This window comes from Pinus tabuliformis, chromosome J (genome assembly GCF_031772625.1).
Source record: "Pinus tabuliformis cultivar Carrire ecotype Pingquan chromosome J, CPIR1, whole genome shotgun sequence".
NCBI classification, from domain to species: Eukaryota; Viridiplantae; Streptophyta; class Pinopsida; order Pinales; family Pinaceae; genus Pinus; species Pinus tabuliformis.
Window position 1 is genome coordinate 947,507,642 of NC_142295.1, and position 22,421 is coordinate 947,530,062.

Consider the following 22,421-nt stretch of genomic DNA (forward strand, 5'->3'; position numbering starts at 1 on the left):
ATTTTTGTAAGACTCCGTGAATTGCGGGTGCAGAGTGCGAAGTATAGGTTAAGTCATAGGGTTGTTTGCCCTAAATTATTGTAATGTAATGTAAAGTCATGTCGACCTATATAAATAGAGTGAGGCTCTAAGTTATAAAGGGGGTGAAGAATAAGAGATACTACGAATGGTTTGAGCATAGAGTAAGAGTCTAAGTATATTGGGGCGTACTAGTAGGAAGAGGCTCTGCAGCTGAGTGCAGGGACCCCTGCAGCTGAGTGCATAGGGCAGTGTCAAGTCTGTAATATTGATAAAATAATAATAAAGAGAAGTTGATTCCTATTTCTGTGTATCTTCTTGTGCATTGCCTTCTTTACATTTATACGGTTTTATTTATCGTCCGCACTGATATGATTGCTGAATATGTTGTAATAATCATTAGTCTTACACAAATAAGTTAAGTAATCGGGTAATAACAGATTGAATAGCAAGGAAATTGGGTATTATGTGGGTTGTACCCCGAGTAGGCCTGCGTGGAAGCAACATCGCAGGTTGCGAAGAAACAGTAAGTGCGCATAGCAATGTGTGCACAGGGGCAAACCGAGGACCTCCAGAAGCTCATCAGACATCCACAGGGTGTAAAAACCTGGTTCTAGCACCCTCCCATACTACATCGGGTGAGACCTCAGTCTGCACTCCACGGACTGTTGCCGAAAGGGCCAGTAGTACCGGGATTTTCTTGGCTAAATCACCTCTCAACCTCGGTCAGGCCCATACAAGCAAACAAATGGTTCCATTTCCAGGACCAAGTTCTGCATAAGGGATGTCTGATGTCGCACCACTAGAATCCAGCAGAGAAATAAATTGAAGAGTGGTTGTACAAGAAGATTCATGAGTTCACGATGCAGGAAAACAAAAATTTACGAGTATCTAAAGAAAATTGGTTGGAGCGATATTTGTATATGGAAATCCATGAAATTTTCTTTGCATCCTTTCCTTGTAAGATGTATGAGTGGATCACAAAGTTAGTAGATAGCCAGGGAAGGTGTAGGCTCGAAAAACCAACAGTGTGACCTCTGGAATTAATGCACAGACTAGAAGCATCAGGAGATAAGAATGTGTGAGCTATGGACCATTGGCTCGACTGAATGATAGGAGGATTTATCACTGAGTTTGTAGTAGACACGACCATCAGCTACAGTGAGGCGAAGCAACATTTCCTCAAGGGACTGCGAGGTAAGTTTATTAAATCTTTGAACACTTGGATTAAGATGCTATTGTGTGAAAAGCGGGTTATGCAAATAAATTAATGTTTGGGACTACGCAAAGTGGGAAGATCTATAGAAGCAGAAGTAGTGAAAAATTGGAAACCAATCCCTTAATTTCACCCTCACTGGAAACGAAGGAACAGCTCGTGAAAGTTTCTCCAAGAAGCGTGGTCAGCCTAATAAGGCAGTGTATTGCACGTTTACCACCTCCACCCACACCGCCACCCGTATCACCCTCCTCACCTCCATCTCCACCCACCCCACCTCTGCCACTACCACAGTGTAGTATGGCGAGTGCGATCAAACTACCAGTATTAAGAGGAATGGGAATGAAGATTTGGACCAATTTTGGTTCGTGGTAAGAGCAGTATGGGAAGCATAAGGCATCGTGGATGATAATATTAAGAAGGCTACGCTGGTGAGCATGCTACAGGATCACGCATTAACATGGTATATCAAGCATTCTAATGACCACCTAAACACAAGAATCACAGAGATCCAGGCTGCGCTGAACAAGGAATTTAGCAGGCCAAAATCAGAAACACAATCAATCATTGGGTTTAAAGAGATCGCAATGCTCTTGGGCGAGACACCCTAGGATCTGGACCAAAGACTAAAGAGTACGATTCACGAAGCCAATATGACATTGATGGATGGACAACATCGGGTATGGTTTTTGGCATCACTTATGCCACACTTAATGAGGGCGCTTTCACAGCGAAAACTTTCCACCCAGGCCAAAGCATTGGAGATTGAAATGAGATTACATGATACCCCTATACAAGACCCTGGGTTGGGAGTCCAACAAATCCACATGCCGCAATAGAATCTGCGTCTGGAAATGCAAAGTTTGAAACAGGACAAGACACCTCGGCTAGAGGTGCGTGAGGAAGTATGGTGCATAAAATGCAAAGGCCAAGGGCATGACAAGAACCATTGTCCAGTGTTCACAAAATACTTGGCGAGAGGAGGGCCGATGCTGCTAAGACCAGAGGCACAGGCAGGGCCAAGCGCAGTGTCTACACTATGGTGTGCGATCTGTCAGAAAGGAGGAAAACACACTACAGATAATTGTCATCTATTGCAGAAGTATACGCAGACGTCCCAACAATTGTTTTGTAATTTTTGCAAGTCGGTAGGCCATGATGAACGCACCTACCAAAGCTATGAACTAATGATGGATCGGACTCCTGCCTATAGGGTATAGAATGAAATGCAAGCCCTTGACCCAAATGCAGGGATGGTGCACACTGGATTTCAGGGGCGCGGTCGAGGTCGAGGCAGAATGGGACCAGGAAGGGGTCGCGGACAACTAATTTGTTACAATTGTGGAGGGCCAGGGTACTATGCTCGTGATTGCACAAACCCGACAAGAACATCATGTTGGTACTGTACTCAGTTTCATCATAAGGCAGAGGATTACCCTTTGCTGATAGCGAGGATGCGTGAAAAGGGGGTACTCCAGCCCCTCTGACTCAGAATTTGCAGATGATGAGGTATGAGTCGCGCGAAGAAGACCCAAATGTAAACATGACGCTTAGGAGTGGTACGACCACGGGCGATGATAAAGGAAAGAAACTAGATGAAAGTGCGTGGGTTCGCAAGGCTCCTACAAAGGAACCAGAATTTGATTTAGAACGTGTGAAGGAGACATTCATGGAAGCTAAGAAGAGCTTCATGGAGGCCTCCACTTTAGGTAGTAAGGATCAACTAGAACTAGGAATGGATCCTTCAATGCTCACTACCTTTCTGGAGACATGAATGAAACTGCTACGTGATAGAAAGGCATTCAAACGACTATAGGAACTTATCACTAGGTGCACAGGGTCAGGAGAACCGCGCGTGGTCCAGAAACTTGGAAAGCATGCATTGCACATAGGAAGGGAAATGAGGTTGATTGCGCAACTCAGCAAGTATGAAATGGATCAGGTAATCCTGGATCTGGGTTCGAACGCGATTGTACTACCAAAGCAAACATGAGAACGCATGGGAAAACCCGCGCTACTATGTTCTCCTATTCAGTTACAAATGGTGAACCAACATAAAATTTTTCCCATGGGAAGATTGCAAGGGGTAACGGTAGATATTGAAGGTGCGAGCGTGTATGCGGATTTTGAAGTGATAGAGATTGTTGATGATAGTAATCCCTATCCCGCGCTACTAGGAATAAATTGGGCCAACGATATGAACAGAGTCATAAATATGAAGAAGTGCAAAATGATATTTGAGAGAAAATCACTACATGTAGTAGTACCGCTAGATCCATCCAAAGGAGCGCGATACACTGAACTGGTGCACGACGATGATAGTGATGATGATCTTGATTGTATTTACAAGATAACTGCATGAGAACATGATCTGGATTTAGACAGGAACGCAATAGATTACAGAGATAACCATAAATACAGAGATGCAGCGGAAATAATACTTCATTTCATTAATGGAAAATATTGAAATATGCTTACAACCAGAAATGGAAATAAACCAGCTAGGGCGATGGTAGCTTATCTCTGAGAAGAGATGTGTCAGCTACATGCCTCTGAACTGTGTTACAATGAGGCTCGAAGGCCTATTTATTGTTGATAAACAATGGAAAACCCTTCACATCCCAAAACCTAACCCTAGAAGATGAAATGCCAAATTGTGGGCCTCGTTTGGGTAAATTGGTACATCAATTTCTCGGGGTCGTAACTTTGGCATACGATCTCCGTTTGATGCGTACGATAGCTCGTTAGAAAGATCTATCCGAGTACTACCACTTTGGGAGGCAACATGGGTCCATGGACCGATGTTGCCCCAGATTTCCCAAAAAACGTCATTTAGGGCCTCAAAACGGCTCCGAAAGTTCAGGACCCGAAAAACTGCTAAAAATAGGAAACTGTGCTACAATTTAGGAAACTGAAAAAGATGAAAGAGACAGTGGTGGGGGTCCAAATGGGATAGGTAGGTGGCCACCAACATCCACCTGGGTCAGAACATGATTGGGTGAATCTGACTATTGATGGAAGGATTTCATGGGAGTGCGAATGTTCATGCACTTCAAATTCAGACGAAGAAGTAGAATGATGGCAGAATTGGCTGCACGAAGTAACAACACCGAATTGCAACATGATGATTAGATCATTGTGTTGCATGACAACAGAGGTAAGGGAGCTGCCCTCATATGATGGATTAATAGCGGTGGATGAATTTATGAGCAAATTTGAAAGCACAGTACCAGAACAATAGCGGTTTGATGTGCTGAAGTGGGCACTGTGCGCAACACCCGCACGATGGTGGAGTACGCATCAAGGAAATTTTGAGGCCTAGCATGAATGCAGAAGAATGATGTGCCTACAATTTGGGAAACCCCAAATACAACTAGTAGAAAAATATGACGGATGAGATGATCCACGCACACACCTTGTGAAATGGACCAAGGTCTACGAGGAAGAGCCACAGCCTGAATGGGTACATTTATTTTATCAAACCCTAGATGTCATACCCATGAATTGGTATACTGAGATGGAGCTTTGCCATGGTACAGGCGAATGGGATGTCCTGTGGGAGGGATTTTTGTTAACATTGTTATAGACATATTTGGGCACGTCAACCCCAAACTTATATGTCGATAAAATAGGGCTCATCAACCCCTAAAAGAGTTGTTTCATACCCTAAAAGGACATGGTCACCTGATTACATCATTCCCCAAAAGTTCCACCTGAAAAACCATCCAGAATTGGCCTAAATTGAACCATACTGACTGCTACATTGGCCAGGTGCGATGCATACTATTTAGGCCTTCTATAGGGTGCGATAGGCGAGGATGGACAAATGTTCGCGATAGTTTGCTAAGTGGATGCTCATAGAATCTTCTAGAAACTTCCCCTCTGCCACTTGCCTCTCTGAATTCACCCAAGGATGAGTAAGATATCTAAACTTCAATTATCTCTCCTCTTGTGGAACCAAATGTAACAAGTGGAATGATGCTAATCAAAACCTAGAGATGACTCACACCCTTGCACACATATATAAATGGATCCCTCATCTAATAGATCCAGAGGCTGGAATGTTTTGAATTGAAAGGATGTGTTGATAGTTTGTAATGGAGGAAAGAGCATTGTATTGTTGGTGTGATCTTGCTATTTCATGAGGTGAAGAGGGCTTGATGCTGGGAGGATGATGCTGGATCAGACAACTGGGTTGTAATTCTCCCTTCTATTTAATAAAGTTCTTCAAGTTTTCTTCCATATGATTGTGAAATTGTGAATGCTATCATTTGTGAATGCTATTATATGTTCATTATATATCTGATTCTATAATGTATATGTTGTAATAGATGAATATGCTTTGATGGTTCTTTGTTACTGTGTTTCTACAGGTACTCTCCAAGTGGGATAAGTATGGGGACGAGGTGCAAGCTCTGTCAAGGGGGAGAGAGATCAAGCAAGGGACAAAGCGAAAGTTCCACGTTGGTCCCACTATCTTTCTCTTATCCATTACACATAGAAGAAATCGTTGAATTGCTTTAAACTGTTGTTTCTAGGGTAGCTACCAAACCTAGAGGGCTAGTCACTCGAAAAGACACTAGATAGTGGGACCAACCTGGAACTTTCACTTAGTCCCTTGCTTGATCTCTCTCCCCCTTGACAGAGTTTGAACCTCCTCCCCGTAGTTATCACGCTTGGAGAGTACCTATAGAAACATAGTAACAAAGAAAAATCAAAACATCTTGATCTATTACAACATATACATTACAGAATAGATATATAATGAACATATAATAGCATTCACAAATGATAACAATCACAATTGCACAATCATATGGAAGAAAACTTGAAGAACTTTATCAAATAGAAAGGAGAATTACAACCCAGTTGTCTGATCTAGCATCATCCTCCCAACATCAAGCCCTCTTCACCTCATGAAATAGCAAGATCGCACCAACAATACAATGCTCTTTCCTCGATTACAAACTATCAGCACTTCCTTGCAATTCACAACATTCCAGCCTCTAGATCTCTTAGATGAGGGATCCATTTATAGATGTGTGCAAGGGTGTGAGTCATCTCTAGCTTTTTATTAGTGTCATTCCACTTGTTACATTTGGTTCCACAAGAGGAGAGATAACTGAAGTTTAGATGTCTTACTCATCCTTGGGCGGATTCAAAGAGGCAAGTGATAGAGGGGAAGTTTCTAGAAGATTCTATGAGCATCCACTTAGCAAACTGTCCCGGACAGTTTTCCATCCTCACCCATCACATCCTATAAAAGGCCTAAAAAGTATGCATCGCACCTAAGCAGTGTATCACTCAGTATGCATTGCACCTGGCCAGTGTAGCAGTCAATATGGTTTAGTTTAGGCCAATTCTGGATGGTTTTTTAGGTGGAACTTTTGGGGAATGATGTAATTAGATGACCATGTTTTTTTAGGGTGTGAAACAAATATTTTAGGGGTTGACGAGCCCTAGTTTATCAAAATATAATTTTGGGGTTGACGTGCCCAAATATGTCTATAACAATTGCCCCTAAAGCATGAAGTCGTAAATCTTGATGTCGAGTGAAATGCTTTATCATGAGGATCCGAGGTTTCGAAACTGGAAGGTGACCTATATAAGATACAATACAATACATCATCATAATATAATTTTCATGATCTAGCTGAGGTGGGCATTCCCATGCTCAGCTTTATAAATTCATTTCATGTACATAGATCAGATAGTCATCGACATATGCAGTCTGGTGATTCTTTAGATGTAGAGTCATCATCCTTGGTTCGGATGACCATCTGTGTAGCATCTTTTTACATTTTATGTTTTTATATCCTTGAATATATCGCAGCCTGAATTGATGAAACTAGATCCGGGGTCTTCAAACTTGTTCCATATTCGCTTGATGTACAAGTCAATCCATGTGAAGAGATGTTCTGAAGTTGAACATGGAAAGACATCGCCTGATTACCAGCCAATAATGTGAGTTGTTAATATACACGAGAGGAATCACCGATAATGATGATGACCCTCAAGGTACTACAGTACAATTCACATGGTGTGAATATATTATCCGATGTCGAACACCACGACCATTGATGTCAACCTGTCGCTGGAAGTGAGAAACTTGCCATTGAGGCATGCAAGCTTCAAAGCACTGAAAGGGGTGTTTCTAAGTCAAATTCTTGGATAATGAGCTGATGTCGATAAGAAGTGACTTGTCATAGGAGGGCCTTAATGTGTCCCACATCTACGACATGAAATGAAGCAAATGATTTCTGGAGGTTAAAACGATCTGACAACACAAGGTTTAGGAATGGTAGTCATGAAAAATGAAGGTTGAAGGTATTGCAGTGGATGAGACATTAACTGGATTGTGGTTTCTTAACTGAATGACTTCTCTTGAACATGTTGGTGACACTAGGATGGATTGGTAGCGTTAACCCCAAAAGATGGATGGTGCGAAAGACCAATGGTGTGATGATCGGTGAATAGAATAACCCAACCCTAATCAATAATGGTGATGGAGTGAAAGTATCATGTTCAAGAGCGACTTGCTACCATAAAGTTTTCAATTTTTCTTCCATTTTTTCCCAATCATTTCTGACCAGTACCTCTTTATTTTTGTCAAGCTTGAGGAGGATAACATATGCTTGTTCTATAATTTGTCCTTTGGGCAAACCTATCGCTATGTTTTAACGAGTCTAGCGACAGTGGAACTCGATCTTGTCTAGAATGGACAAGTTTGTCGCTATTGTTTTAACGAGTTTAACGACATGGATAACTTGGTCCTTTTCATGTTTAGAGAGTTTGAAAAGGGATGAAAAGGAAACTCCATGAGTTCTTTTTCATAAAATAATCCCTTAGGTTCAAAAAATATTAAAATAATACAAAAGGGATGACTTTTCCGATCACTTTAACGAGCTGAAAAAGACAAGTGCTTGAACTTTTTTGTGAGATAATTCCTTGGGTCTAAGAAATATTAAAATATACGGGAGGGATGGCACTTCCAATCGCTTTAACAAGCTGGAAAGGGCAATTTCTCAACAATATTTTCATATTTAACGAGTCTGAAAATGACAAGCGCTCGACAATCTTTTCATATTTAATGTGTCTAAAAAGGGTTTAAAGGAGACTCGTTTTTTAGGAACAAGTGGTTTCTAGGGTAGAAAATGGTTCTGGGTAAGCTTGGAACTTCTCAAAACATGGTGATTTCTGTGAAGAGGTTGGCTAATAAGACCACTCGTCGCAACTATTCCTCAAAAAGGGTAAACAACCAAGTGGAAGTGTATGATCGGCCAAAATAATGGAGGTGATGAGAGGTACACAAACAAGGCTCAAAAGGCTGATAGCATGGCAATCACAAAGGTTAATTACTCGATGGTGGGTTCATCTTTTAACAAGCTTGAACCATGGGGGAACTATTCTCCGTTTTAGTTCTACTTTTATGCAAGCTAAAAATGACAAAACTAAAAAGCTAGAAACGACAAAACTAAAAAAACTAGAAAATGAAAATTAAAAAAGGAAATGAAAAGTTTGCATACCCCCAGCATGAGGAAAAGGAGAGTCTCTAGTAGCCATATGGAAACTTACTGAGGTTAGGTAGGATGGTTTCGTCCAGAGGACAAAACACTTCCTTCGCTTCATCTGTAGAATAGATAAAGGCAAATGGTGTGTCAAACCAATCACATAACCTACAGGGAAACTTATCTTTTCAGCTAGGTTTGTCCACAGAATATACAAAGGGTGCATGCCCCCTAAGGTTCGTTTCATTCACTAGACTACTCATGGCAGTCAGGTGGATGGAATGAAGGTTCAAAAGATACTTTTGATGCAAAAGGACTATTTAGGGATGATTTTTGACTTGGAGCTATGCTTAGACCGGGAAATGAAATCTAGTCAATGGTGACAATTTTGCCTTCATGCGGGAATTGCATCACTCGGAAGAGTGTTGAAACAATAGCTTCCATGTTATAAACATAGTCACGCCCAAGGAGTAAATTGTAATCTAACGGTCCTGGGACTACCATCACGTTCATATGAACGATTTTCCCTCCTAAAGTGATTGGTAACTTGGGAAGGATCCCTAATGGTTGACTGGTTCCTTTGTTAAAGCCTAACAGATTCTATGTAATAGGCATAAGCGATGGCGAACCAAGCGCTTTCCAAGTAGTTGAGGAAAGGATACTCATTGATGCCCCTTCTTCTAGAATAGTGCCAGACACGATCATTTTACGAACTTGTACTATGATCCGGAAAGGTACATGATAAGGAAGGTGGGATCTTGCTAGTCGATTCCAATCAAAGGAATCGACTAGATTACTTGGAGGGGGTACCGAATAAATGTGTGAATTAACCCCTTAAGTTATGATAACTGGAGGATTCTCCTCCTGTTGTGAAGGAACAGGTGGATTTCCCCCAAGTTCATTGGACTCTGAAGTAAAAAAAAGAATTTGAATGGTATCGTTCTCACTCTCTTCGAGAAAAGTACGGTTTTCTGAAGGTAAAACTGGGTCAACTGTCACCTCAACCTGTTGACTTTGGTCGGGTATAGACTCATAAGATTCACCTTTAGAGAGAGTGGTTTTGATGGACAGTTGATTTAAGTCAGTCGTTTTTTCAACTAGTAAAGGACTTGGGGAGAGTTTCTAGTAATTAGATGGAAGTCGTTGCAGTGAAGCAAGATGGTTATCCAACACTCTTTTGGATTCATCCAAAAAGGGAAAACAGTGAAGGGAATGATTACCTTCACATAACCTACATGGAACTTTTACTTTTCCCTTCTGTCTATGAGCTTCGCTATCACTAGTCGAAGGAGTGTTACCAACATGATCACCAAAGGTCGATGACACTGGATGGTGTAAATGGGGAGACCATTCTCTCAAGATTCAAGGAAAGCAGGGAAAATCTCAATGAAAATGGTCTCCTCTACAAATTATGCAAGGAAATTTGGGTTTAGGAGCTTTAATGTGCGGATTTTAACCAGCTAATGCATCCAAAGCAATGATTGCTTGGTTGCCCCCTTGCTGAATTGGCTTCTTCTTCTTCTCCTTCCCTTTCTTCTTCTTCTTAGCCACCTGGTTACTAGCATCACTACTTTCACCAAGTGAAGAGGAAGAAGGGGAGGGAGAAACAAACGAAGAAGAAGGTGAAGGGTCAACTTCAGTATCAGCTGGAGGTTGATTCGATTACAAAGGAATCGTGGCATTTTGAACCACTGAGGTTGAGAACAGCCATACTGGCAGGCCAATGGTAAGTCCCAGAAGGGAAAATGTGGCCATATGAGGAGCACCAATATTCCCCCAAGAAGTAAAAGGACTAGGATTCCCCTCAAAAGGGATTCCTTGATTGGTGGACTCCATATATCTCAACCTAAGATCAGCTAAGGAACAGGGATGTTATTTCAAATTCAATTAATTTTAATGACACTTTGACACAACTTTGCTTTTTTAGTTTTTAAGAGTCGAGAAAAATCTAAAGATGACTCTAGTCCCTTTCAATTTTTAATGAGCCTGAAGTGACAAGTGCTCAGATGGACCTTTTCTTTTAAAGAGTCGAAAAGGAACAAAAGCGACTACTCTGGAAATCCAGAAAGAGGCATTACCAAACTAATCGTAAAACTGCAATATACACCTTGGTGATAAATTAAAGAGAAATTACCAAGGACTTATGTATGATAGTCAATCTTTCTGAATGCTGTGTTCAGTGCATTGCGATCAATAAGGTGGCAGAATCAACTTCCTATGGATAAGGGATATAAGCCTATTTTGGTCTCCCAATATATATGCAACGATACGGGGAGCACAAGTCCATGCTAGCACTTGTCGTATCAAGGAGGAGGATTCACCCAACCTTCAATGAAAATGATAGCCACTAGTTTTAACGATGCCAGAACATGTCACTAGCCTAGACCTCTAGATATGTTGCGTTAAGTTTCAAAGCGTTGTTAGGTTCATTGAAATTTATTTTAAAGTTGATCTTGTTTAAATTTTTCCTTTCAATGGTTCATCGCATGATGATGATTTTGAAATTCCTAAAATGCAATCTACAATGATAAACAATCTTTGTTTATTTGAGCAATGAAAATCCTAGCTACTAGGGAAAGAAGATTACAATTTTTTCAAACAAAGAGCAAAGAGCACACACTAGTGCATTTTCCTAAATCATTTTTTTGACAAACCAAAAATGGTAAATGCAAATACATGTATTTGTTTTCGTTCTCCTTAATGTGAGAAATGCCAAAAAGGAAAACTAAATGCAACAAAGATCTAAAATATTTCTTTCAAAATGACATTTTCGACAATTTTTTCTTCAAAAGAGAAAGGAAGACTCAACGACACTTTTCAATTTTGAATAAAAATGCTTTCGACACTTCGAATATGAACAAATCAAACCAAATACATGATGAAAAGTTCAATCGACTATTCAGGGAAAGAAGAATCCACGACACTTCTCTTTTCGACACAAAATGATAGTTACGACACTTTTTACATCAAAGTGACAAATCGATTTAAACAAATTTTTGACAAAGGATTGTAAATGATGAAAAAATACAAAAAAAATTCACTAATCCTAATCAATGGAGGCTGATCTATGTGATTCAAGCAGGCTTCAGTAAGGAGGCACTGTTCATAAGCAGCAAAACAACTAAACAAAACTGAAAACAAGGTAAAAACCTTCAATTTCTAGAATGGAAAAAGATTTCACTCAATCATCACACTTGAGCTTCACAGAAATTGAGATGCATCACACTTACTACACTCAGGAGGTGCTATGCATACTGAGTCACAGTGGGAGACAATGTGATGGTCTAGGGAGCGCAACTGAGATGTGTTTTGGCTCAAATGTGGACCTGTTTTCAATGAGTTAAGGTGGGTTTTGATGGAAAATAAAGAGCACAGTATGAAGGAATGTCTTGAGAGGTTACTGAGCTACTAAAAGGGCATCTAGATGTGCTTGCAAGTCAGATGTTCAATTCATAAACTAAACCAGAGATTGACTGAAGCAACATTCATCTACTATGAAATTTCAGAGCAAGAGGAGTTCGAAAGCTACCTGGCTGACATCAAACTCTATCTATAGTTTATCAAATTGAACATCAAACAAACAATAACAATAAACAAACATCTATCCTTTCCTTAGCAGATTCGCCAATTTGTTTCTGGGAAAACTAGCATCTTTTCGAGCGACTAGCCCTCTAGGTTTGGTAGCTACCCTAGAAACAACAGTTTAAAGCAATTCAATGATTTCTTCTATGTGTAACGGATAAGAGAAAGATAGTGGGACCAACCTGGAACTTTCGCTTAGTCCCTTGCTTGATCTCTCCCCCCCTTGACAGAGCTTGTACCTCTTCCCTATACTTATCCCACTTGGAGAGTACCTATAGAAACACAGTAACAAAGAACCATCAAAGCATCTTGATCTATTACAACATATACATTACAGAATCAGATATATAATGAACATATAATAGCATTCACAAATGATAACGTTCAGAATTGCAAAATCATATGGAAGATAACTTGAAGAAATTTATTAAATAGAAGGGAGAATTATAACCCATTTGTTTGATCCAACATCATCCTCCCAGCATCAAGCCCTCTTCACCTCATGAAATAGCAAGATCACACCAACAATACAATACTCTTTCCTCGATTACAAACTATCAGCACTTCCTTGCAATTCACAACATTCCAGCTTCTGGATCTCTTAGATGAGGGATCCATTTATAGATGTTTGCAAGGGTGTGAGTCATCTCTAGGTTTTGATTAGTGTCATTCCGCTTGTTACATTTGGTTCCACAAGAGGAGAGATAACTGAAGTTTAGATCTCTTACTCATCCTTGGGCGAATTCAAAGAGGCAAGTGGCAGAGGGGAAGTTTCTAGAAGATTCTATGAGCATCCACTTAGCAAACTATCCCAGACACTTGTTCATCCTCGCCCATCGCACCCTATAGAAGGCTTAAACAGTATGCATCACACCTGAGCAGTGTATCACTCAGTATGCATCGCACTTGGCCAGTGTAGCAGTCAGTATGGTTCAGTTTAGGCCAATTCTGGATGGTTTTTCAGGTGGAACTTTTGGGGAATGATGTAATCAGATGACCATGTTCTTTTAGGGTATGAAACAACTCTTTTAGGGGTTGATGAGCCCTAGTTTATCGACATATAAGTTTGGGGTTGACGTGCCCAAATATGTCTATAACAAACATTCACGTTTGAAGATCGTTGGTCGGATACTGTTGACGATGTGCTACAAGTAGTAAAAGCTGCTATCTTCAAAATACCACAGGAGCCAGTGGGAGTACTTCAGCCAGAATGGGTGACACAGTTAAGTAGCACACTAGAGCGTTATAAAATAAATGTCGAGGAGAACGATGAGGACCCATGAAACATTAACATTTCATAATAGAAGGTTGTCACGAGATTCGTGGACCATCACTTGAAGACCCTGACATCACTGTGCTGCTAAAGATGAAGCAGGTCAACATTGGAATGGAGGCAAAGCCAAAGTATGCAACGCTTGGGGACTATTGGGACGATGCCCCGATCGATAAGGTTGCTGAGTTACTCCGCAAACACCAAGACTTGTTCCCGACCAAAATTACAGACTTAAAAGGGATTGTTGGTGATTTAGGGATGATGAAGATCACCCTGAAACCCGACGTGAAGCTAGTTAAGTGGTGGCCTTACCACTTGAATCCAAAGTATAAAGAAAAGGTCCGTGACGAATTAGACAAAATTCTCGCAACCAGAATTATTGAACCAGTGGAAGAATCCGACTGGGTGAGTCCTATGGTAGTACAGGAGAAAAAAAGAAGGGTGAAATAAGAATATGCGTATACCTCAGGAAGCTGAACGACACCTATGTACATGATCCATTCCCAACACCATTCATAGATGAAGTATTGGAGAATGTTGGTAGTCAGGAGGCATACTCGTTCACAAATGGGTTCTCAGGGTACCATCAGATCAAGATTGCAGTGGAAGATAGGATCAAAATAACCTTCGCAATAGAATGGGGCTACTTTCAATACACCGTTATGCCATTTGGATTGAAGAACGCGCCAGCTATATTTTCGCACATCGTGGTAGCCGCATTCAAAGAATACATCCACAAGTTTTTGGAGGTCTATCTGGATGATTGGACTGTCTTTGGATTAGGTAAGCATCATGTAGCGAGATTACGCTTGATGTTGGATACTTGCCACTGACACCAGATTGCGTTGAACCTTAAGAAGTGCACATTCCTCGTTCCCTTTGGAAAACTACTAGGACATGTAGTCTGCAAACAAGGATTGATGGTGGACCCTGCGAAGCTTGCCATTATCCTAAATTTGGAAGCACCGCGAAGTGTTAAACAATTGTGTGTTGCCTTGGGGCACACTGGATACTATAAGAAGTTCATCAAAATTTATGCCCAAATAACCACACCGATGGAAAAGCTATTGAAAAAAGATGTTACATATTGCTGGAATGATGATTGCATGAAGATCTTGGCTGTCCAGAAGGGGAAAATGGCCTCTGCTCCAATCCTAGTCTTCCCAAAATTGGATGTGGAATTTCATATACATGTTGATGCGTCGTGTATCGTGCTGGGAGCCATACTCACACAAGAGCGCGTGGAGGTTGTGGATCACCTGATTGCATTTGCGAGTTGGAGGTTGTCCAAAGCAGAAAATAACTACTCTACCATCGAGCATGAGGGGTTGGAAATGGTGTATGCACTCCAAAAATACCGACACTATTTACTCGGGGGACATTTCAAGATGTATATCGACCATTCTGCTTTGAAATACCTGGTGAATAAGCCTGTGTTGGGGGGCCACATATGCAGATGGCTCTTACTATTTCAAGAATATTATTTTGAGGTCATAGTCAACCCGGGATGCCTAAACACAGGATCGAATCACTTGTCACGAATTGAGATGGGAGAGGAACCCACGAATTTGAAGGAGGGACTACGTGATGCACAGCTCTTTGCAGCGCGCGTCACAGATGGACACTTTGAAGATATAATCAATTTTCTAATAATAGGGACTACACTGAAGGAATACTCAATCCAACAGAAGAAGGAATTGGTGGTGCACGCGGCAGACTTTTCTGTCATTGCAGGGCACCTCTACAAGATGGGCAACGATGAGATATTGCGAAGATATGTCCTTGAATTTGAACGAGGTCAGATCCTCACGAAATCACATGGGGGTGCTATAGGGGGACACTATATAGGATGCGTGACCGCATAGAAGATTCTTCACACAAGGTTATGGTGGTCGACCCTGCACCAGGATTCGAAGGGGCATTGTAAGGCTTGCGATATATGTCAAAGAACTGGAAAATCATCACGAAGGGACGAGATGCCACTAAATCCCCAAATGAAACTGTAGCCATTTGAAAAATGGGAAATCGAATTTGTGGGCCCAATCAAACCTTAGGGAAAGACGGGTGTGTGCTACATCATCACCACAATGGAGTACCTAACATGATGGGCAGAAGCACAGCTAGTCAAGGACTGCACAGCTGCTACGGCTGTGAAATTTTTGTTCGAAAATGTGTTGACACGATTTGGCTGTCTGAAAATCTTAATGAGTGATCCTGGAACACATTTCCTGAATGAAACGATTAGCACACTCACAGAAGAGTTCCAAGTGTATCATCAGAAAAGTACATCGTACCACACACAAGCCAATGGGATAGTAGAGGCATTCAACAAAATACTGGAGACTGCGTAGACCAAAGTATGTAATGCGCAGCGAAATGACTGAGACCTCCGCATACCTACCGTCTTATGGGCATACAGGACAATGTGCAAAAAAATGACAGGACAAACACCTTTCTGGTTAGTCTATGGCATGGAAGCTATCATGCCGATGGAATACATCGTACCTAGTCTGTGAATAGCAGCACTCACAGGCATGAGGGACCGCAAAGCTCTAGATGAAAGGCTAGCGAAATTAGAAGAACTCGAGGAAGAATGGTTTCTGGCTGGCTTTCATCAGTAGGTACAAAAGCGGTGAGAAAAGGCTTGGCACGACCATCATATCAAGTTGCGCACCTTCAAGGTAAATGACTTAGTGCTGCTGTATGACAGCAAGTTTGAAACATTTTCGGGCAAATTTAGAATGCACTGGCTGGGACCATATGTAGTTAAAGAGGTCACAGAAAGAGGTGTGGTCTAGCTAGTCAAACTAAATGGAGAACCCTTCCCAGCCAACGTAAATGGCAGTCGATTGAAACCCTACACGGGTGGGTTGACTCTCTGAATAACTAGCCAAAGCATAGTCTTCGCAACCCAAGGAGCGAGACAAGGGCATGGGACTATAAACACATGCACCAGATGTTGGTACCAAGGTATGGACACGATTCAGACGTGGATGATTCAGAAGCAAGAATGCAGCAGGTACAATAGGAAGTGGCTCAATGCGCTACCGACATTCAAGCCGTCGGGACCAGATTGAGGGACTCCACACCAAGATCACCACACTAATAGAGTGACTCGGGATGAGTCATGATGACTGTGCTAGGGGCCTGTTGGCCATGGAATCCCCCCACAGCATGTTTTGGAGCTCAAAGCCCAAGTTTTGGTCAAAGGTTTTGTAAGACTCCATGAATTGCAAGTGCGGAGCACGAAGTATAGGTTAAGTCATAGGGTTGTCCACCCTAAAGTATTGTAATGTGATGTAAAGTCATGTCGGCCTACCCATGGTTCGCGGACCATGGGATTGTATAAATAGAGCAAGGCTCTAAGTTGTAAAGGGGGTGACGAATAAGATAGAATACGAATGGTTCGAGCATAGAGTAAGAGTCTGAGTGTATTGGGGCATAGTAGTAGGAAGAGGCTCTGCAACTGAGTGTGCAGAGGCCTAGTAGAGTCCGTAGCTGAGTGCGCGGACCCTTGCAGATGAGTGCGCAGGGAGGTGTCGAGTCTGTAATCTTGATCAAAGAATAATAAAGAGAAGTTGATTCCTATTTCTGTGTATCTGCTTGTGCATTGACTTCTTTAAATTTATACTATTTTACGTATCACGCGCACTGATATGATTGCCTAATATGTTGTAATAATCATTAGTATTACATAAATAAGTTAAGTAATCAGGTAATAATAGATTGAATAGCAAGGAACTTGGGTATTATATGGGTTGTGCCCCGAGTAGGGTTGCGCAGAAGCAGCATCGCAGTTTGCGAAGGAATAGCAAGTGCGTGTAGTGACGTGTGCGTAGGGGCAAACTGCATACCTCTAGAAGCTCATCAGACATCCCTAGGGTGCGGAAACCTATTTCTAGCACCCTCCCATACTAGTTTGGGTGAGACCTCAGTTGATGCTCCGCGTAATGTTTTCGAAAGGGCCAGTAGTACCAGGATTTGCTTGGCTAAATCACCTTTGAACCTGGGTCAGGCCCATACAAGCCAACACTTGGTCCTCAGGGCCGATCTTTATCTAATTGTAACCACTGAATCCATCTAGGAAAGATAAGAACTTCCCTACAAGACCGTCTAAAGCTTGACCAATGAAAGGTAAACAGAAATAATGTTTCTTGGTGGATTTGTTTAACTCTCTATAATCTACATAGATCCTCCACTTCCAATTCTTCTTTGGGACCAAAATAAGAGGTGACACCCACTCACTATTTGCGATGGGGTATATGAACCCTGAATCCAACAAATTTTTCTTCCTTTACTATGTCCTTGGCGGCTGGGTTCATTCTCCTCTGAGATCGGTGCATAGGTTTCTATCCCTCCGTAATGTAGATGTGATGAATAAAAAATAAAGGATGAGCCCCTTTCATTTCCTTATAGCTGCAAGCAAAAGCATATAAGTTCTCTCTCAACATTTTTCACAACTTCTCTTCTTGGATAATAGAGAGAGGGATTAATCTTCAAAGTTCTGGATGGACCAAATTATACAACTTTGACATGTGTAGAAGTTGGGTAAAGGAGTGTTGGGTCCCTATAATACTAGTGATTACCCCATTAATATTGTAGTTGCATCCCTTATTAATATTGTTGTGCCCCTATTAGCCCCATATTGTTATTATTGTGCCCCATAGAATCCCTCTATTGTTTTTTTGTGGCTTTATATTATTATTGTTAGGTCGGCTGGGTTATATTGTGACTCCTTAGACTCCTATATATGGAAAGGAGGTTTTTTCATTTGAATCATCCAAGAATTGTTCATTTATGTAATGTAAAGGAGGTTTCCCCCTTGAAGAGGCTGAATTCTAAGGCGTTGATCTATCTTTTCTATCTTTTCTTAAGCTGGTTTCATAACATTTGGTATTAGAGCTTTGGATTCTAGGGTGTTGTTGCTCCAAACAGGTCATCGTGGCATTTTTTCTATAACTTTTTTTCTACGATGTTTCAGAAGCTAAAAAAAAAAACAATTTGAGAAGAAATCACGCTGAATATCGGGTCTGAATTTCAGAGCTGTTCATGCTATATTTGCAGAGATATGATCTGAGGAATTCCGTCTTCTTGCAGACTCCTAAATTTCATTCCAAACAGGTGACCTGGGGAAAATTATCATAACTTTCTCTTTGAGCATCTGATTGAAATTTTGTAAGAAGGTACAGAAAGAGGATGGACTGTAGTTTCTTGTGTATATTTTTCAGAGCCAAAGGTTGAAACAGTGACTTGTGGCACGTCGTACAAGTTTGCTCTACTGAACTAGTGTATAATCAGGTCACTGTGGGAGATTTTGCATAACACTTCCTTGGAGAATCCAATTTGGATTATATTGGTGGCATTGGAAAGAGGACACAGAGGGCTACTGCCGGTCGTAATTTTAGAACTAGATGATCTGAATGTTCAGATATACATCAGAGGCAATACCGAGCTCCTACAAAGTGAAAAACGGTGTGTAAATTCTTTTAAATTTTTGCTTAAGATTGGTTTGAAAATTTATTTTGAAGGAATTCAAAGGGCATAGTAGAGCATTATTATCGGTAACAGATGCCCCGAGGAAAGAAAATGCAAACACCTAGTAAGCAACTTGAAAGCCCTAGCATGACTCATGAAGAAGAGGAAGAAATGCTACATGATATATCAAAATTACAAGAACAAGTGCAACAAATGTGACGCTCACAAAAGCTAACAGAAGCTAAGATAAATGGCGTGGAATCTAAGATAAAGGGCATGGAAGCTAATATGGATGATTTGAAAATAGATTTGAAGAGAGACATGGTAGATTTGAAGACAGACATGGCAGATTTGAAGACAAATTTGACAAATTTTCTACAAGAAATACTTACTAATGGTGAAAAGGTTGTAAAGGAAACTCATGATGCAAACAAAAGAAATGTTAATCATTATTTCATAGACTCTAATGTGGGATCGAAGACCCACCATATTCCAAAAATTGATATGAGAAATTTTGATGGCAAGGATCCCGCAACATGGATATTACAGATGGAGCAATTTTTCGATCTCAATAATGTGCAAAGCAAACAAAAGGTACGTATTGCAACTTTACATTTGGAGCCAAATCAGTTTGTATGGTATCAATGGCTTTGCTCTCATAAACAAATTATCACTTAGGAAATTTTTACGAAAGAATTGACAGCACATTATGAGGATACAAAAAGCAACACTTTTTTTAGCCAATTGATAAGTCTCAAATAAAAGGGTTCAATAATGGAGCACATTGAGGAGTTCCAAAAATTGAACATAAGGGTAAAAAATATTCCAGAGGAGGATAGGATTGATGTGTTCATAGGGTCTTTAAAGGATAATATCCAACATGATGTTTGCCTTTGGGAACCTGATTCATTAGAGAAGGCATTCAGGTTAGCAAGAAAAATAGAAAGCAAAATTATGGCAACCAGGAAGCATACCACTCACAACTATAAATATGGAAGTGTTTTTTCCCCTAATCTTCCACAACCTATAAGGTTGACACCACAAAAATTAGAAGAAAAAAGAGCAAAAGGGCTTTGTTATAGTTGTGATAGCAAATTCACTAAAGGTCATAAGTGTGCTGAGAAGAAATTATTCTACATAGATTGTGAAGAGGAAGAAGAAAAGGAGCAAGGAAGGTCAAAAGAAGAGGATATACTCCAGGAGCAAAGCCTAGATAAAGAAGAAATGAATCCGACCATATCTTGTAATGCATTGGCTGGAATTACCACTCCTCAAACCATCAAGATAGAAGGACAAATCAAGAAGAAAAAGGTAATAGTGTTGATTGATTCAGGAAGTACCCACAATTTTATTGATTGTAAGGTAGCAAAAGAATTGAATTGCTTCTTATATCCAGCACCAGAGTGTCAAGTGATGGTTGCAAATAGAGGAACAATAAATTTCTCTGGAAAGTGCCATAATATCAAGCTATCAATGGGAGAATATGTATTGACTAGCCCAATGCTTTCCATTCCAATGGGAGGTGTTGATGTTGTACTAGGAGTCCAATGGCTACAATCCTTGGGTACAATAGCTCTTAATTTTCAAGAACTTTTCATGAAATTTCTGTGGAAGGAAAGGAAGTTGAATTAAGGGGTATTGCAGGGAAACCAAGAAAGATAATCAGCTCTAACGGTATGACAAAGCTTCTAAGAAAGGAACAAAGGGGTGTAATTGCACAATTATGTTCGCTAGATGTTTCCACATTGGAATCATCTATTTCTCCAAATCTCCAAAAAGTCTTGAACAATCATTCCAAGGTATTTGAGACTCCCAAAGGTCTCCCACCTATTCGTGATCATGATCACGCTATTCATCTGATTCCAGGAAGTGTTCCTCCAAACATCAGGCCGTACAGATATCCCTATGCCCAAAAGAGTGAAATTGAACGTATGGTTACAGAAATGATAGAGGCTGGTATAATTCAACTGAGTCAAAGTTCTTTCTCTACTCCAGTAGTATTAGTGCACAAGAACGATGGATCATGGCGCATGTGTTTGGATTATAGGGAGCTCAACAAGCTCACTATTAAAGATACGTTTCCGATTCCTGTCATTGATGAATTACTGGATGGATTGCATGGATCAATTTACTTCACCAAGTTGGATCTTCGTTTAGGATATCATCAAATCAGAATGAAGACTGAAGACATTCTGAAAACAGCATTTAGAACTCATGAGCGTCATTATGAATTTTTGGTAATGCCTTTTGGCCTTACCAATGCACCTTCAACATTTCAAGGTTTGATGAATTCCATTTTCAAACCATTCCTTAGAAAATTTGTGTTAGTATTTTTTGATGATATACTAATATATAGCAAGTCTTGGAAGGATCATATTGAACATGTTGATAGGGTGCTACAACTATTGGAGGAGAAACAATTATATGCAAAAAGATCCAAATGTTTCTTTGGAGTAAAAGAGGTGGAATATCTGGGTCATATTGTATCTCATGAAGGAGTTAAGGCAGACCCTAGCAAAATTAAAGCCATTAAGGAATGGAAAATCCCCACATCCATAAAGCATCTGTGAGGATTTCTCGGGTTGACAGGGTATTATTGCAAGTTTGTTAAGAATTATGGGATAATAGCAACACCTCTAACAACATTATTGAAGAAAGATGCATTTTCATGGACTCCAGAAGCAACAAAGGCCTTCGAACATGTTAAAGAGGCAATGTGCCAAGCACCAGTCTTAGCTACACCAGACTTCACAAAAACATTTATTGTGGAATGTGATGCTTCAGGAAATGGAATTGGTGCTATTTTAATGCAAGATGAAAGACCCATTGCTTTTGAAAGTTGTCCAACCAAGGGAAATTTTTTACACAAAGCTATTTATGAGAAGGAAATGTTGGAAATAATCCATGCACTTAAGAAATGGCGACCCTACCTAATGGGAAGACACTTCAAGGTAAAAATAGATCATGATAGCCTTAAATAATTTTTAGAACAAGGATTATCCTCTGAAGAGCAACAAAAGTGGGTCACAAAGATGTTGGGTTATGACTTTGAAATCATCTACAAAAAAGGGAAGAAAAATGTGGTGGCAGATGCACTCTCAAGAAAGGATGAGGACGTGGAAGCATTGTTGTGCGCCATTTCTATTATCCAACCAGATTGGATAAATGAAGCAAGGGAGGAATGGAAGAATGAAAAAGAAGTGTGGGCACTTATTCGAAAGTTACAACAAGATTCCAGTACATCTGATACATTTAGCTGGAAGAATGATTCTTTATGGTACAAAGATCGCTTATACCTCTGTAGGAATTCCCAACTAAAAAAAAAGATTCTTATGGAATTGCACACTTC